This window comes from Oncorhynchus mykiss, chromosome 1 (assembly GCF_013265735.2).
Source record: "Oncorhynchus mykiss isolate Arlee chromosome 1, USDA_OmykA_1.1, whole genome shotgun sequence".
In the NCBI taxonomy this organism is placed as follows: domain Eukaryota; kingdom Metazoa; phylum Chordata; class Actinopteri; order Salmoniformes; family Salmonidae; genus Oncorhynchus; species Oncorhynchus mykiss.
In genome coordinates this window covers 43,854,689-43,868,941 of record NC_048565.1, presented here as the reverse complement: position 1 = coordinate 43,868,941, position 14,253 = coordinate 43,854,689, and the positions used below count along the sequence as shown (strand labels likewise).

The 14,253-nt window shown below is 42.6% G+C and overlaps 1 protein-coding gene across 4 annotated transcripts in view; it reads right to left on the bottom strand.

Annotated features, from left to right (window-relative positions):
- Window positions 1–14,253, bottom strand: part of bicd1a (bicaudal D homolog 1a) — a 96,772-nt gene that overhangs the window by 49,901 nt on the left and 32,618 nt on the right. The window lies entirely within an intron of this gene.

The window sequence follows — 14,253 nt, the reverse complement described above, 5'->3', positions numbered from 1 at the left end:
GGGCTCTAACTTCTCTAGCTCCACAATGAAATAGGGTGCAGGCCAGGCAGCAGGCTGTTAGCCAGCCTGCCAGCATAGTGGAGTCTGGCACTAGCACAGTCAGTGTAGTCAGCTCAGCTATCCCCATTGAGACCGTGTCTGTGACTCGATCTAGGTTGAGCAAAACAAAACATGGCGGTGTTCGCCTTAGCAATCTCACTTGAAAAAAGACCTCCTCCATTCCTGTCATTATTGAAAGAGATTGTGATATTTCACATCTCAAAATAGGGTTAATTAATGTTAGATCCCTCACTTCCAAGGCAGTCATAGTTAATGAACTAATCACTGATCATAATCTTTATGTGATTGGTCTGACTGAAACATGGCTCAAGCCTCTCCTCCTGGTTACACTAGTGACCATATCCCCCACGCATCTCAGAAATGCAGAGGTGTTGCTAACATTAATGACTGATCTGACAAATTTCAATTTACAAAAACAAATGACTACGTTTTTGTGAGCTTCTAGTCATGAAATCTATGCAGGACCACCATTTTATTATGTTTGCAATCGCAACAAATAATCTGCTCAGACCCCAACCAAGATCCAAAGGCAACCCAAAGATTCTTAGATGCCCTTCCAGACTCCCTCCACCTACCCAAGGACGTCGGAGTACAAAAATCAGTTAACCACCTAACTGAGGATCTAAATTTAACCTTGCGTAATAACCTAGATACAGTCACACCCATAAAAACAAAACATATTTGTCACAATAAATTTGCTCCCTGGTATACAAAAAATACCCAAGCTCCACCAAACTGGAAGTCTTCCATCTAGCTTGGAAAGACAGTACAGTGCAATATCGAAGAGCCCTCACTGCTGCTCGATCATCCTATTTTTCCTACCTAACTGAGGAGAATAAGAACAATCCCAAATGTATTTTTTATACTGTTTGCAAGGCTAACTAAAGAGCAGCAATCAACAAGACAGGATAGCTTTCACTTCAGCAGTGATAAATTTGTGAACTTCTTCGATGAAAAGATCATGATCATTAGAAAGCAAATTGCGACTCCTCTTTAAATCTGCGTATTTCTCCAAAGCTCAGTTGTCCTGAGTCTGCACAGAACTGCCAAGACCTAGGATCAATGGAGACACTCAAGTTTTTTAATCCTGTATCTCTTGACACATTCATGAAAGTAGTAATGGTCTCTAAACCGTCAAGCTGCATACTGGACCCTATTCCAACTAAACTACTGAGAGAGCTACTTCCTGTGTTTTGCCCTCCTATGTTGAACATAATAAATGGCTCCCTATCCAGCAGATGTGTACCAAAGTTTCTAATTTTACGATTTGTTTTACTATTTATATTTTTGACAACTTTTACTTCACTACATTTCTAAAGAAAATATTATACTTTTTACTTCATACATTTTCCCTGGCACACAAAAGTACTTGTTACATTTGGAATGCTTAACAGGACTATCCGTATATATATTAAAAAAGAAAAGAAAATTGTGCTGTTTGGATTGCCTAATAGAAGTCACTTAAAATTATTTCTACTTTTACTTTTGATACTTAAATATATTTTTGCAATTACATTTACTTTTGATACTTAAGTATACTTAAAACCAAATACTTTTAGACTTTTACTCAAGTAGTATTTTACTGGGTGACTTTCATTTGAGTCATTTTCTATTAAGGTACAGTTGAAGTCAGACGTTTACATACACCTTAGCCAAATACATTTAAACTCAGTTTTTCACAATTCCTGACATTTAATCCTAGTAAGAATTCCCTGTTTTAGGTCAGTTAGGATCACCACTTTATTTTAAGAATGTGAAATGTCAGAACAATAGTAGCGAGAAGGATTTATTTCAGCTTTTATTTCTTTCATCACATTCCCAGTAGGTCAGAAGTTAACATACAATCAATTAGTATTTGGTAGCATTGCCTTTAAATTGTTTAACTTGGGTCAAACATTTCGGGGAGCCTTCCACAAGCTTCCCACAATAAGTTGGGTGAATTTTGGCCCATTCATCCTGATAGAGCTGGTGTAACTGAGTCAAGTTTGTAGGCCTCCTTGCTCGCACATGCCTTTCAGTTCTGCCCACACATTTTCTATAGGATTGAGGTTAGGGCTTTGTGATGGCCACTCCAATACCTTGACTTTGTTGTCCTTAAGCCATTTTGCCAACACTTTGCAAGTATGCTTGGGGTCATTGTCTATTTGGGACCAAGCTTTAACTTCCTGACGGATGTCTTGAGATGTTGCTTCATATATATCCACATAATTTTCCTGCCTCATGATGCCATCTATTTTGTGAAGTGCACCAGTCCCTCCTGCAGCAAAGCACCTCCACAACATGATGCTGCCACCCCCGTGCTTCACGGTTGGGATGGTGTTCTTCAGCTTGCAAGACTCCCCCTTTTTCCTCCAAACATAATGATGGTCATTATGGCCAAGCAGTTCTATTTTTGTTTCATCAGACCAGAGGACATTTCTCCAAAAAATACGACCATGTGCCCCCATATGCAGTTGCAAACCATAGTCTGGCTTTTTTATGGCAGTTTTGGAGCATTGGCTTCTTCCTTGCTGAGGGCATTTCAGGTTATGTCGATATAGAACTCGTTTTACTGTGGATATAGCTACTTTTTTTAAGGGGTGGATCAGCTTAATATTGTGGAAAGATTGATGGAAGCAACAATGTAATTGTCTTCACAGCAACCCTCCACAGCAACCCGCCAATGCCCCCACCATTTCTCCTTCACCCAAAACCAGATAGCTGATGTTCTGAAAGAGCTGCAAAATCTGGACCCATACAAAACAACCGGGCTAGACAATCTGGACCCTCCACGCTTTCTAAAATTATCTGCTGAAATTGTTGCCACCCCTATTACTAGCCTGTTCAACATCGCTTTCTGAGATTCCCAATGATTGGAAAGCTGCCGCAGTCATCCCCCTCTTCAAAGGGGGTGACACTCTAGACCCAAACTGCTACAGACCTATATCTATCCTACCCTGTCTTTCTAAGGTCTTCATCGACCTGGCCAATGCTTTCGACTCTGTCAATCACCACATTCTTATTGGCAGACTCGACAGCCCTGGTTTCTCAAATGATTGCCTCGCCTGGTTTACCAACTACTCTGATAGAGTTCAGTGTGTCAAATCCTGTTGTCCGGAACCCCTGCAGTCTCTATGGGTGTGCCACAGGGTTCAATTCTCGGGCCGACTCTCTTCTCTGTATACATCAATGATGTTGCTCTTGCTGCTGGTGATTCTCTGATCCACCTCTATGCAGACGACACCATTCTGTATACTTCTTGCCCCTCTTTGGACACTGTGTTAACTAACCTCCAGATGAGCTTCAATGCCATACAACTCTCCTTCCGTGGCCTCCAACTGCTCTTAAATGCAAGTAAAACTAAATGCATGCTATTCAATCGATCACTGCCCTTACCTGCTCGCCCGTCCAGCATCACTACTCTGGACGGCTCTGACTTAGAATACGTGGACAACTACAAATACCTGGGTGTCTGGTTAGACTGTAAACTCTCCTTCCAGACTCACATTAAGCATCTCCAATCCAAAATTAAATCTAGAATTGGCTTCCTATATCGCAACAAAGCATCCTTCACTCATGCTGCCAAACATACCCTCGTAAAACTGACCATCCTACCGATCCTCGACTTTGGTGATGTCATCTATAAAATAGCCTCCAACACTCTACTCAACAAACTGGATGCAGTCTATCACAGTGCCATCCGTTTTGTCACCAAAGCCCCATACACTAACCACCATTGTGACCTGTACGCTCTCGTTGGATGGCCCTCACGTGATACTCGTCGCCAAACCCACTGGCTACAGGTTATCTACAAGTCTCTGCTAGGTAAAGCCCCGCCTTATCTCAGCTCACTGGTCACCATTGCAGCACCCACTTGTACCACGCGCTCCAGCTGGTATATCTCACTGGTCACCCCCAAAGCCAATTCCTCCTTTGGTCGTCTTTCCTTCCAGTTTTCTGCTGCCAATGACTGGAACGAACTGCAAAAATCTCTGAAGCTGGAGACTCATATGTCCCTCAATAGCTTTAAGCACCAGCTGTCAGAGCAGCTCACAGATCACTGCACCTGTACATAGCCCATCTGTAAACAGCCCATCTATTACCTACCTCATCCCCATACTGTATTCATTTATTTATCTTGCTCCTTTGCACCCCAGTATCTCTACTTGCACATTCATCTTCTGCACATCTACCATTCCAGTGTTTAATTGCTATATTGTAATTACTTCGCTACCATGGCCTATTTATTGCCTTAACTTACCTCAGTTGCACTCACTGTATATAGATTTTTTGTTTTCTTTATCTCTACTGTATTATTGACTGTATGTTTTGCTTATTCCATGTGTAACTCTGTGTTGTTGTATGTGTCGAATTGCTATGCTTTATCTTGGCCAGGTCGCAGTTGCAAATGAGAACTTGTTCTCAACTACCTGGTTAAATAAAGGTGAAATAAATAAATAATAAATCATTTCCAATCCCCCATATATTTTTGGGGTAAATATATATATATCCATTCACATATGCATAAATATACACATACAGTGCCTTGCGAAAGTATTCGGCCCCCTTGAACTTTGCGACCTTTTGCCACATTTCAGGCTTCAAACATAAAGATATAAAACTGTGTTTTTTTGTGAAGAATCAACAACAAGTGGGACACAATCATGAAGTGGAACGACATTTATTGGATATTTCAAACTTTTTTAACAAATCAAAAACTGAAAAATTGGGCGTGCAAAATTATTCAGCCCCTTTACTTTCAGTGCAGCAAACTCTCTCCAGAAGTTCAGTGAGGATCTCTGAATGATCCAATGTTGACCTAAATGACTAATGATGATAAATACAATCCACCTGTGTGTAATCAAGTCTCCGTATAAATGCACCTGCACTGTGATAGTCTCAGAGGTCCGTCAAAAGCGCAGTGAGCATCATGAAGAACAAGGAACACACCAGGCAGGTCCGAGATACTGTTGTGAAGAAGTTTAAAGCCGGATTTGGATACAAAAATATTTCCCAAGCATTAAACATCCCAAGGAGCACTGTGCAAGCGATAATATTGAAATGGAAGGAGTATCAGACCACTGCAAATCTACCAAGACCTGGCCGTCCCTCTAAACTTTCAGCTCATACAAGGAGAAGACTGATCAGAGATGCAGCCAAGAGGCCCATGATCACTCTGGATGAACTGCAGAGATCTACAGCTGAGGTGGGAGACTCTGTCCATAGGACAACAATCAGTCGTATATTGCACAAATCTGGCCTTTATGGAAGAGTGGCAAGAAGAAAGCCATTTCTTAAAGATATCCATAAAAAGTGTTGTTTAAAGTTTGCCACAAGCCACCTGGGAGACACACCAAACATGTGGAAGAAGGTGCTCTGGTCAGATGAAATTGAACTTTTTGTCAACAATGCAAAACGTTATGTTTGGCGAAAAAGCAACACAGCTCATCACACTGAACACACCATCCCCACTGTCAAACATGGTGGTGGCAGCATCATGGTTTGGGCCTGCTTTTCTTCAGCAGGGACAGGGAAGATGGTTAAAATTGATGGGAAGATGGATGGAGCCAAATACAGGACCATTCTGGAAGAAAACCTGATGGAGTCTGCAAAAGACCTGAGACTGGGATGGAGATTTGTCTTCCAACAAGACAATGATCCAAAACATAAAGCAAAATCTACAATGCAATGGTTCAAAAATAAACATATCCAGGTGTTAGAATGGCCAAGTCAAAGTCCAGACCTGAATCCAATCGAGAATCTGTGGAAAGAACTGAAAACTGCTGTTCACAAATGCTCTCCATCCAACCTCACTGAGCTCGAGCTGTTTTGCAAGGAGTAATGGGAAAAAAATTCAGTCTCTCAATGTGCAAAACTGATAGAGACATACCCCAAGCGACTTACAGCTGTAATCGCAGCAAAAGGTGGCGCTACAAAGTATTAACTTAAGGGGGCTGAATAATTTTGCACGCCCAATTTTTCAGTTTTTGATTTGTTAAAAAAGTTTGAAATATCCAATAAATGTCGTTCCACTTCATGATTGTGTTCCACTTGTTGTTGATTCTTCACAAAAAAATACAGTTTTATATCTTTATGTTTGAAGCCTGAAATGTGGCAAAAGGTCGCAAACTTCAAGGGGGCCGAATACTTTCGCAAGGCACTGTATATAGAAAAACACACTTTTTTTTTATTCCCCACAAACCCTACCACACTTCCCCCAATTAGAGTAAACTAATATACAATAACACTTAGGCTTCTACCTTTAGTTTATGCATCTTATACACATTTTACAGACACAATCTATTTTACAATAGTTAAGAGTTATATGTTGTTTGTTTTTAGATCTTCCTCTATTTCTGATGTCCAACCAGTTCTATTTGTAACTGTGCTATTTCACAAAATTTCTGAACCTATATACATTTTACAGATCCCGTATGTTTTACATTGGTTATCTTGTTATTAGTCCCACCCTTCAGCTCCATTCAACCCCTCCCATCTATTTCTCAACATCATCCATTTTGGATTTCTATTTGTATATTTTCAACTGTGCAGTGATGCTTCACAAAAGTATTGAACCTTTCTATTCTCATAGCTTCTACAGATTGTAAAATATAAATTTCTGGTAAAATAATAATTATATTATTGATTGATTGACTATGGTTTTTCAAATCACCCAGTATTCCGATCTGCAGCGTTAGTTCCAGGCAAATGTTGGAATTCTTCAGTCATTCCTGGACCTGTGACCAAAAACGAGCTACATATGGACAATACCAAAATAAATTATCTTATGACTGCCTCCTCACAGCAAAATCTGCAGAGCTGGGGAGATTGCATCCCCCATATATATATATATATATATATATATATATATATATATATATATAACATTCTATTGGTTGCAAGAATTTTGTGTAGTAATTTAAATTGAATTTTTTTTTAATCCAGCGTTGTTTTGCATATCAATTCATAAATCATGTGCCATGGAATGGGTAATCGAAAATCTCTTCCCAACTATTTAGCAATTTATATGGCACTGCTTTCAGTTTTTTGGTCCTGAAATTAAATTGGTATATGTTTTTATTTATCACACTTTTCTTTAACCATTTATGTTCTTTAATGGAGGGCCGACATACAAGTTCCTTACTTTTTTCCCCTTCTACTTGCCTCTTCCATTTTTGTGGTAATACTGCAATTACTTGGTTGTAATTTTGGGTAGAGCAGACATTTCCATATGTCTGTGTCAAATCCGAAAACTATCATTTTGAAAACAAAACGTTTATTCTTTCAGTGTAATACGGAACCGTTCCGTATTTTATCTAACGGGTGGCATCCCTAAGTCTAAATATTGCTGTTACATTGCACAACCTTCAATGTTATGTCATAATTATATAAAACTGGCAAATTAATTACGGTCTTTGTTAGGAAGAAATGGTCTTCAAAGTTCGCAACGAGCCAGGTGGCGGAAACTGCTGCATATACCCTGCCCCCTATAAATAATAACCTCAAGTCAAAACCGTTACATAAAAAAATGGCACCCCAGATGGGACAGCTCAACATTGAAAACTAACCAAAGCAAATATTTTGTGTGGAATTAAAACAATGGATTCACCCCAAGAAAATGTGCTCATCCATATCCTACCTGTCAATGGGAATACACAGAGCCATTCTGACCATCAAGCTGACAATACAAATCATATTGTGAATGGAAATAATGGAGTTGATTTGGGCCAGAGCCCTGGGAATCTGAATGCTCGGTCTGGACCACAGGCCAAAGGAGGTCTAACCAGTTACTCACTTATTGACATGGATCTGTGTGGAAGTACTGAGCTAGCCCTCCCTCTGACACCCAACCTTCCTCCATTGTCTGGTTTATCTCCAGAGGTTGTAGTCTTACAACTTCAAGGTGACATCCTTGATATTCGTCGGACTCAACATCTCCAAAGTCTAATCCACCATAAATTCAAATGTCTGAGTGAAGAGCAACAACAGAGTGCCATGGAATTCAGAAACTCACTGAGCACTCTAACCCACACGCTGACAGAGCTCAGTGAGAGTGGAAGAGGGGAAATTACTGGTGTCATGGACAGGCTGTTTGACTACCAACGAAACCAACTCACTGCCACTCTCCAATGGCGCCTGCAACATCACCACACTGAGGTTCTCAAGGACGTTAATTCTGTTTTATCCCATGGTTAACACTGTAGACCACTTGCAGACAGAACTCTCTAATTGTGTTAAAATGTTGGATGACGTGTCTGTGGACATGGCCTCCATTAGGCACAACTCCTTGCACAGAGTTTCTCTGGTGTCCACTTCTGTTCAGATCAATGTGGGCCAAGATCGCACCTCCGAACTGCCCAAGACAAGACCATGCTGCAGACCCCCCTTGCAGAATGCAGTCCATCATGCATCCTGGTGTTCATTTTCATGGTCCGATAACTCCCTCCCCCTGTACCTCCTCAATCCCTCCTAGCTCTTTTGTTCATGGTGATATGAGTAGATGTCATATGGGGGCGATGCCCATTAAATTGCAATTTCCCACCTTGGGGAAAAAAATGACAATCCTGATCCGCTAATGTATCTGGAAAGATGTCGTGACTTTCTTGCCCTCAATCCCCTGGCTGATGAAGAACTCCTTGCCACATTGAGGATTGTGTTGCATGGGACAGCTCGAGACTGGTGGGATGTGGCACGTCTCACCACTACCTCCTGGGCTGACTTTGAGGCCAAGTATTCCTCTGCATTTCTGTCTGAGGACTACACAGATGAGTTGGCAGACAGTGTCAGAAATCGAGTGCAAAGAGAGAAAGAGCGTATCTGTGACTTTGCATACGGTTACCACTCCCTGTGCAGAAGGTGGAAACCTGGCATTGAGGAGGAAGAGGTCATTAAATTGATCTTGAAGAGCATCAACCCTCTACTAGCCAGTCAACTCAGAGAAAGAGTCACCACTGTCGATGGACTGGTTCACCTGGGACAGCAGTTTGAGAAGGACAGAGAATGCCAACAGCAATATGAACAGAGAAAGAAACAGACACCCAAACAGTTACCCAAGCCAGACCATTAACAACAGCCAGTCTCCAGCCAAGACCCATCCCATGTTCTGTTGGAGATGTAGCCAAAAGGGACATTCTTCAGCTACATGTCTAAGACCGTATCAAGTAAACCCTTCCAGAAACCACAAATCACAACAGGCCAACACACCTAACTCTCTTCGCAGGAATGACCATCCTACTCTGGGTGCTTTAACCAGAGCTGAAACCCCAAGAGTCACTGCTTACGCCCCCCCATCGACATCCCCTTTTCAGTTAATACTGCACCAACTGGTGTTACCCCTGTCCATAGGCCCATGGACACCGGGTCATCCTACACACTGCTCAATGAGAAACTGTGGAAGGAAGATAAAGGTCCACAATACAACTTGAAGCCGTGGACTGAAGGTCCACTCTATCTGGCTGATGGTGAGGCTAAACGACCACTTGGATGGAGTGAGGTAGAGTTCCGCCTGTGTAATCGCTCCTATATGATTCCTTCTGTTATCCTACAAACCAAGAAACTTGCTTTTCCTGTCGTGTCGGGAATTGATTTCATGTACTTCAGTGGTGTCCAGATTGATATCGCACACAATTGCTACTGGTTTCCATACAATCCGAGCAAGAAGCATTTCTTCCAATCAGAAGCTACAAAGTTACATGATTGGGGTTCAAATGTGTCAGTCTTCTCTGCCGTTGCTCCGGTACCACTAACCCTTGCTAATCCTTCTGATGATCTCCTTTTACAGGCTGTGAGAAGAGCTCAGCTGGAACAGCCAGAGGAGTTAAGGCTGTTGGAACAGCTGCAGAACATTGCTGATGTATGTACTTCAAAGCTAGGACACACCGGGCTCCTGAAGCACAAAATATTCCTTACACAGGAAATGCCGATCAAGCAAAAGCCATATCGTTTGTTCCCAGCGAAGCTAATCACCCAAAAGGGACTCATTAATGATATGTTAACACAAGATATAATAGAACATTCATCCTCTCCCTGGACTGCTCCTGTTGTCCTCATCCCAAAAAAGACGGGTGATCTTAGATTTTTTTGTGGACTATAGGAAGACCATCAATGTTTCCCAGACTGATGCCTATCCTCTTCCCACCATCCACGAGATCCTGGAGTCATTGTCTGGCGCTGTTGTGTTCACTACCCTTGACCTCAATAGTGGTTATTGGCAGGTTGAGATGGACCAGGAAAGCAAGGACAAGACTGCTTTTGTCTGTGCTGAGGGCTTGTTTTCCTTTAAGGTGATGCCTTTTGGATTAAAGAATGCACCTGCCACTTTCCAAAGACTCATGGGGATTGCGTTAGGTGAGCTCAAAGGGAAGATCTGTTTCGTCTACCTGGACGATATAATTATCTACTCCCAGAACAGAGAACAACACTTTCAAGATCTTCAAGCAGTGTTGGACAAGCTAAGAGAAACTGGTCTGACCTTGAATATGAAGAAGAACAACTTCTGCCAAACCTCCCTGAAGTTCCTTGGCCATATTTTGTCTTTTGACAGCATTCATGTGGATCCTGAAAAGACAAAGGCTGTACAAGACTTCCCTGTGCCAACCACACTCAAGGACCTTCAATGGTTCCTTGGGATGGCTGGATGGTACCTACGATTTGTGTCGAACTTCTCCCAGGTGGCAGAACCCCTCAACGCGTTGAAGTGAAAAGGAATCTCTGAAACGACACCTCGTCACACCTCCCATTTGAGGTCATCCCAACTTTGATTGCCCTTTTGTTGTTTACACTGATGCAAGTGATGTTGGACTTGGTGCTGTCCTAGTCCAACAGACTGGACTTGGCACCGAAGAAGTGCTAGAGTTCGCCAGTTGGACATTGAATGGAGCAGAACGGAACTACTCCACAACCGAGCAAGAGTGCCTTGCAGATGTCTGGGCTTTGGAAAACTGGAGGTACTACCTGGAGGGAAGACATTTCACTGTAGTCACGGACCATTCCACCCTAGTGTGGGTGTTCAAGACCAACAAACCAAGCACCAGACTCATCAGATGGGCTCTACGGTTGCAAGAGTTCACCTTTGCAGTAGAATACAGGAAAGGAAAATACAACACTGTTCCAGATGCCTTATCCAGAGCTCCTGCTTGTGGTAATGGTGGCCCTCATCTTACATGTGCTACTGTCCTGTCAAGCAGTCGAGACTCACCCAAAACTGACTTTCCTATCTCTGATGAGGCCATTTGGAAAGTCCAACAGGATGATCCAGAAGTACAGGCTTTGTACCAGACTATTCTGAAAGATGGAGAAAAGATGGTCAATCCTACCACAAAGTTGACCATCAATGAAGACAAAGTCTACCGAGTAGTACAACTACCTCACAGAACACTCTACCAAATGTACATACCTGAAACTCTACACCTTCAACTGCTTCAACATTTCCATGAAGACCCATTAGCTGGTAATTTGGGCAGGTTCAAAATCTACAAGCGGTTGCAAGCACACATCCAAAACTGTCAGGTTTGTCAAATGTACAAACCAGAAGGTAGAAAGCCTGTTGGCAAGTTGCAGCAAAAGGTCGTTACCCGACCTTGGGAAATGTTAGGAGTGGATTTGATGGGTCCATTTCCTAGAAGCTCCAATCAGAATGTGTACATGCTTGTTTTTGTTGATTACTAATCAAAGTGGGTGGAGCTCTTTGCTCCTCACAGCAAGGACCGTCTCTAACATCCATACAAAAAAGATCCTGACTCGCTGGGGAGTGCCTGATTACATCCTGTCTGATCGAGGTTCCCAATTTGTCTCTGATCTCTTTGAGGAGATCTGCCAAAGATGGAACCTGAGACAGAAGTTGACCACGGCCTATCACCCACAGACCAACCTCACTGAGAGAGTAAATCGAACCTTGAAGACAATGGTTGCTTCCTATGTAGGGACCCAGCACAGACACTGGGACAAGCACCTTCACGAGTTTTGATTTGCCCTGAATTCTGCTGTGCAAGAGTCCACTGGAGTCACACCTGCAGAGCTGAACCTAAGTCGTTCCCTCCGAGGACCCTTGGATATGGTGCTACAGCCCCAGCAGCTTACTCCAGACGCTGCTTGCTATGACCAGGTAATCCATCTCCACGACTTGAGAGCTCTTGTCTCAAAGAACATGTTCCAGGCTCGACTCAAGCAGAAGAGAAATTATGATAAGAACAGACGAGACATGCAGTCCCAGCTTCGTGATCGGGTGTGGCTTCGCTCTCATCCTTACTCGAAAGCTGAACGATTCTTCTCGGCCAAGCTCACTCCTAAATGGCAAGGACCATATAGGATTTTGGAGCAGATGGGCCCTTTGAACTACCGAGTGGTGAAAGAGGATACAGGTGAAGATATGCACGTTGTCCATGTCTCACGCCTTAAGGCCTGTTACCCCTCGGCTGAGGAATTGGAGGCGATTGAGGGCCGCAAGGTCCTGGATGTCTTTGAAGAGGAAAGTGAGGAGACTTTTCCCGGATTCCCAGACCCAGAAGTCTCACACTTAAAGGCCGGTGACCCCTCAGCTGAGGAGCATGAGCGCCAAAAAGTAATTCATATTTTTGTAGAGGAAAGTGATGGAGACATTTCTCGGTTTCCCCGACCAAGATGTGCCTTCCAGTGCAATGGTCAGCTTTTTGCAGGGGAGGGGGTGTGTGACGGCCCTGACTTTTTCTGAACTGTCTCAGTGCTTCTCCTTCCAATAGGGCACTTTCCCTTTAATTTCCAATTAAATAGCCAGCATCAGATTAGCAAAAGTGGGGTTGTGATGGAGACGTGAATGAGGATGTGTTCAACCCTCACTATTCCGTGTGTTTTGTAGCCTAATAGAGTTTACCCAGGATCGGATCCACTCTTTGCGTCCGTGGACTACACCTCTCTGTTCTTAGTGGCCTTTCTCTGCTGGAGATCTGTTGGCGGATTGTCTGACTGACTGACTGCAACCTTTTTGAATACGGTATTTCATTTGTTTTGATGTGATGTATACTGTGATGATTTATGTAGTTAGTTGTAGTTGACGACTTAGTAAGAGTTGATACAATTATTTTACCACACAACTATAAAGCGTATGATTAATACTGGGTTTACGCTACACTTGAATGAACGGACAAACATTTCGTGACAAAGGTCACTTGAGTTCCCTGAACTTCTTTACCGGGCTGGACTCTTTTTAGGCCCGAGGTGCCCGAGGTACAGGACATTTCAGGAGGAACCAGAACTCATTGTGTATTATTATTATTATTATATGTGTGTAATCATTTATGTTGGTAATACAACCCACGCCAAAAGAATACAGTTGTTTTTGAAGTTCTTTCCAATGTTTTAAGGGTTTTTCAAAAGTTTATTTCTATCCTGACTTTTACATAAGTCCTTTGTATTGGTGTAGACTTGACGAACCAGATGGGACTCATTCCCTCCCAAACCAAAAGGAGAAACCAAAGATCTCTCTGGTAGGCACAATCTACCTGGCACCCCTATAAATAATAACCTCAAGTCAAAACCGTTACAACATCGGAAAGTGTTGAGTGTGAAAAACCCAGCAGCGTTTCAGTTCTTGACACACTGAAACCGGTACGCCTCGGACCTACTACCATACCCCGTTCAAAGGCACTTCAATCTTTTGTCTTGCACATTCTGAATGGCACACATACACAATCCATGTCTCAATTGTCTTAAGGCTTTAACCTGTCCCTTCCCATTCATCTACACGGACTGTAGTGGATTTAACAGGTGACATCAATAAGGGATCATAGATTTCACCTGGTCAGTCTATATGTCATGTTCCTATTGTTTTGTACAATCAGTGTATTATCCAGATACTGTCTGTTAGCACTCGGTGGTCTATAGCAACTTCCCACAATAATAGGCATTAGGTGAGGCAGGTGAACCTGCAGCCATATTACTTCAACAGCTTTTGACATGAGATCCTCTAAGCTTTACAGATATGTGACTCTGAAAATTGTCATTGTCCTTCCTGTCTCTTCTGTAGATTTCAGAACCAAAAAATATGCACCGCATGTCTCTTAACCTGATCCCCTGTCACACCCTGATCTGTTTCACCTGTCTTGTGCTTGTCTCCACCCCCCACCAGGTGTCTCCTATTTTTCTGCATTATCCCCTGTGTACTTATACCTGCGTTTTCTGTTTGTCTCTTGCCAGTTTGTCTTGTTATGCCAGGTCTTACCAGCGTGTTTCCCATTTTGC